Here is a 5,167-nt window from a genome sequence, read left to right on the forward strand (position 1 = left end):
ATTTTCGAAAGTTGTACCATCCTTGCATCCCTGGGATGAATCCCACTTGGTCATGGTGTATGATCCTTTTGATATACTGTTGAATTCTGTTTGGTAATATTTTATTGAGTATTTTTGCATCTACACTCATCAGGGATATTGGTCTGTAATTTTCTTTTTTGGTGGGGTCTTTGCCTGGTTTTGGTATTAGGGTGATGTTGGCTTCATAGACTGAGTTAGGGAGTATCCCCTCCTCTTCTATTTTTTGGAACACTTTAAGGAGAATGGGTATTATGTCTTCTCTGTGTGTCTGATAAAATTCCGATGTAAATCCGTCTGGCCCCGGGGGTTTTTTCTTGGAGAGCTTTTTGATTACTGTTTCAATTTCTTTGCTCGTAATTGGTTTGTTTAACTTTTGTGTTTCTTCCTTGGTCAGTCTTGGGAGGTTGTATTTTTCTAGGAAGTTGTCCGTTTCTTCTAGGTTTTCCAGCTTGTTGGCATATAGGTTTGCATAGTAGTCTATAATAATTCTTTGTACTTCTGTGGGGTCTGTCGTGATTTTTCCATTCTCATTTCTGATTCTGTTGATTTGTGTTGATTTGCTTTTTCTCTTAATAAGTTTGGCTAGAGGCTTATCGATTTTGTTTATTTTCTCAATGAACCAGCTCTTGGTTCATTGGTTTTTGCTATTGTTTTATTCTTCTCAATTTTATTTATTTCTTCTGTTATCTTTATTATGTCCCTCCTTCTGCTGACTTTAGGCCTCATTTGTTCTTCTTTTTCCAGTTTCCATAGTTGTGATGTTAGACTATTCATTTGGGATTGTTCTTCCTTCTTCAGGTGTGCCTGGATTGCTATATACTTTCCTCTTAAGACTGCTTTCACTGCGTCCCACAGAAGTTGGGGCTTTGTGTTGTTTTTGTCATTTGTTTCTATATATTCCTTGATCTGATTTGATCATTGATCCATTTATTATTTAGAAGCATGTTGTGAAGCCTCCATGTGTTTGTGAGCCTTTTTGTTTTCTTTGTAGAATTTATTTCTAGTTTTATACCTTTGTGGTCTGAAAAATTGGTTGGTAGAATTTCAATATTTTTAATTTACTGAGGCTCTTTTTGTGAGCTACTATGTGGTCTATTCTGGAGAATGTTCCATGTGCACTTGAGAAGAATGTATATCCTGTTGCTTTGGGATGTAGAGTTCTATAGATGTCTGTTAGGTCCATCTGTTCTAGTGTGTTGATCAATGCCTGTGTGTCCTTACTTATTTTCTGCCCGGTGGATCTATCCTTTGGGGTGAGTGGTGTGTTGAAGTCTCCTACAATGAATGCATTGCAGTCTATTTCCCCCTTTAGTTCTGTTAGTATTTGTTTCACATATGCTGGTGGTCCTGTGTTGGGTGCATATATATTTAGAATGGTTATATCCTCTTGTTGGACTGAGCCCTTTATCATTATGTAGTGTCCTTCTTTATCTCTTGTTACTTTCTTTGTTTTGAAGTCTATTTTGTCTGATATTAGTACTGCAACCCCTGCTTTCTTCTCGCTGTTGTTTGCCTGAAATATGTTTTTCCATCCCTTGACTTTTAGTCTGTGCATGTCTTTGGGTTTGAGGTGAGTTTCCTGTAAGCAGCATACAGATGGGTCTTGCTTTTTTATCCATTCTATTATCTGTGTCTTTTGATTGGTGCATTAAGTACATTTACATTTAGGATGACTATTGAAAAATATGTATTTATTGTCATTGCAGGCTTTAAATTCGTGGTTACCAAACGTTCAGGGTTAGCCTCTTTAGTATCTTACTGCCTAACTTAGCTCCCTTATTGAGCTGTTATATACACTGTCTGGAGATTCTTTTCTTCTCTCCCTTCTTATTCCTCCTCCTCCATTCTTCATATGTTGGGTGTTTTGTTCTGTGCTCTTTTTAGGAGTGCTCCCATCTAGATCAGTCCCTGTAAGATGTCCTGTAGAGGTGGTTTGTGGGAGGCAAATTCCCTCAGCTTTTCCTTGTCTGGGAATTGTTTAATCCCTCCATCATATTTAAATGATAATCATGCTGGATACAGTATCCTTGGTTCAAGGCCCTTCTATTTTATTGCTTTAAATATATCATGCCATTCTCTTCTGGCCTGTAAGGTTTCTGTCACGACATCTGATGATAGCCTGATGGGTTTCCCTTTATAGGTGACCTTTTTCTCTCTAGCTGCCTTTAAAACTCTTTTCTCATCCTTGATCTTTGCCATTTTAATTATTATGTGTCTTGGTGTTTTCTTCCTTGGGTCCTTTCTGTTGGGAGTTCTGTGGTCTGTTTGATGATTTCCTCCCCCAGTTTGGGGATGTTTTCAGCAATTATTTCTTCAAAGATACTTTCTATTCCTTTTTCTCTCTCTTCATATTCTGGTACCCCTATAATATGGATATTGTTCCTTTTGCATTGGTCACACAGTTCTCATTGTATTGTTTCATTCCTGGAGAGCCTTTCATCTCTCTCTATGTCAGCTTCTATATGTTCCTGTTCTCTGATTTCTATTCCTTCAATGGCCTTTGCATCTTATCCATTCTGCTTATAAATCCTTCCAGGGTTTGTTTCACTTCTGTAATCTCCTTCCTGCCATCTGTGATCTTTCTCTCGAGTTCATTCCATTGCTCTTGCATTTTTCTCTGCATCTCCATCAGCGTGTTCATGATTTTTATTTTGAATTCTTTTTCAGGAAGACTGGTTAGGTCTGTCTCCTTCTCTGGTGTTGACTCTGTGACCTTTGTCTGCCTGTAGTTTTGCCTTTTCATGGTGATAGAGATAGTTTGCAGAGCTGGTATGAGTGACGGCTGGAAGAGCTTTCCTTCTTGTTGGTTTGTGGCCTTCCTCTCCTGGGAGAACAGCGACCTCTATTGGCTTGTGCTGGGCAGCTGCATGCAGACAGGGCTTCTGCTTCATGCTCGGCCGCTATGGAGTTTATCTCTCCTGCCACTGTGGGCGTGGCCTGTCTTAAGCTTCTGGTCAAAAATGGTGGAGCCCTGTTGGAGGGAGAGCGGTCAGAAGGCTATTTATCTCTGTAATGGGCCTCCATGTTCCCTGCTGCCCTGGGGGTTAGAGTGCTCAGAGATCCCCAGATTCCCTGCCTCTGGACTATGTGTCCCACCCTGCCCCTTTAAGACTTCCAAAAAGCACTCGCCAAACCAAAACAACAAGGAAAAAAAAAAAAGAAAAAAATTAAATAAATAAATAATGAAAAAAGAAAAAAAAGGAAAATGTACGATTTTCTTTGTCTTCATGTGCTGGCCTCAGGCACCTGCTCACTGGTCTTGCTGCCCTGTTTCCCTAGTATCCAGGAACCCACACATGCACAGTGCCTACGCTCTTGTGCGGATGGCTGGGGCTGGGTGCTCAGCACTCCTGGGCTCTCTCCCAATCCCTGCTCTGACTCTTCTACTCCCACCAGGAGCTGTGGGGAGCGGCGCTCGGGTCCTGTGGGGCTGGGGCTTGTATCTTACCCCCTTCACAAGGCGCTGTGTTCTCGCAGGTGTGGGTGTGGTCTGTATGTTGTCCTGTGTTCTCTGGTCTCTATTTTAGGAAGAGTTGTCTTTGTTATATTTTCATAGATATATGTGGTTTTGGGAGGATATTTCCGCTGCTCTACTCATGCCGCCATCTTGGCTCCACCTCTTGTTGACAGTTTTTATCATGAATGAATGTTGAATTTTGTCGAATGCTTTTTCCATATCTATGGAGATGATCATGTTGTTTTTGTCCTTTTTGTTGATGTGGTTGATGATGTTGATGGATTTTGGAATGTTGCAATTGCATAACTGAGACGAATCCCACTTGATGATGGTGTATGATCCTCTTGATGTATTTTTTAATTTTGTTCGCTAATATTTTGTTGAGTATTTTTGCATCTATGTTCATCAAGGATATTGGTCTGAAATTTTCTTTTTTGGTGGGTTCTTTGCCTGGTTTTGATATCATAGTGATGTTGGCTTCATAGAATGAGTTTGGAAGTATTCCCTCTTCTTCTATTTTTTGGAAAACTTTAAGGAGAATGGTTATGACGTCTTCTCTATATGTCTGATAAACGTCATCAGTGAATCCATCTGGTCCTGGAATTTTGTTCCTGGGTAATTTTTAAAATCCAATACAATTTCATTGCTGGTAATTTGTCTGTTTAGATTTTCTGTTTCTTCCTTGGTCAGTCTTGGAAGGTTGGATTTTTCTTGAAGTTGTCCATTTCTTCTAGGTTATCCAGCTTGTTAGCATATAGGTTTTCATAGTATTCTCTAATAATTCTTCGTACTCCTATGGGGTCCATCATGATTTTTTGTTTCTCATTTCTGATTCTGTTTATGCATGTATATTTCCTTTTTCTCTTAATAAGTCTGGCTAGGAGTTTATGTATTCTTTTTATTTTCTCAAAGAACCAGCTCTTGGTTTCATTGATTTTTTCTATTGTTTTATTCTTCACAATTTTATTTACTTCTTCTCTGATCTTTATTACATCCCTCCTTCATCTGACTTTGGGCCTCATTTGTTCTTATTTTTCCAGTTTCTATAATTGTGACTATTCATTTGGGTTTGTTCTTCCTTCTTTAAATAGGCCTGGATTGCTATTTACTTTCTTCGTAGAACTGCCTTTGCTCTGTCCTACAGAAGTTGGGGCATTCTGCTGTTGTTGTTATTTGTTTTCATATATTGCTTGATCTCTGTTTTAATTTGGTCATTGATCCATTGATTATTTAGGAGCATGTTGTTAAGCATCCATGTGTTTGTGAGCCTTTTTGTTTTCTTTGCACAATTTATTTCTAGCTTTATACCTTTGTGATCTGAGAAGTTGGTTGGTAGAATTTCAATCATTTTTAATTTACTGAGGCTCTTTTGATGCCCTAGTATGTGGTCTGTTCTGAAAAATTCTCTGTGTGTACTTTAGAAGAATGTGTTTCCTGCTGTTTTGGGGTTTAGAGTTCTGTAGATGTCTGTTAGGTCCATCTGTTCTAGTGTGGTGTTCAGTGCCTCTGTGTCCTTACTTATTTTCTATCTGGTTGATCTGTCCTTTGCTGTGAGTGGTGTGTTGAAGTCTCCTAAAATGAATGCACTGCATTCTGTTTCCTCCTTTAGTTCTGTTAGTATTTGTTTCACATTTGTTGGTGCTCCTGTGTTGGGTGTATATGTATTTTTAATGGTTATATCCTCTTGTT

This window comes from Manis javanica, chromosome X, assembly GCF_040802235.1.
Source record: "Manis javanica isolate MJ-LG chromosome X, MJ_LKY, whole genome shotgun sequence".
Taxonomy (NCBI): Eukaryota; Metazoa; Chordata; class Mammalia; order Pholidota; family Manidae; genus Manis; species Manis javanica.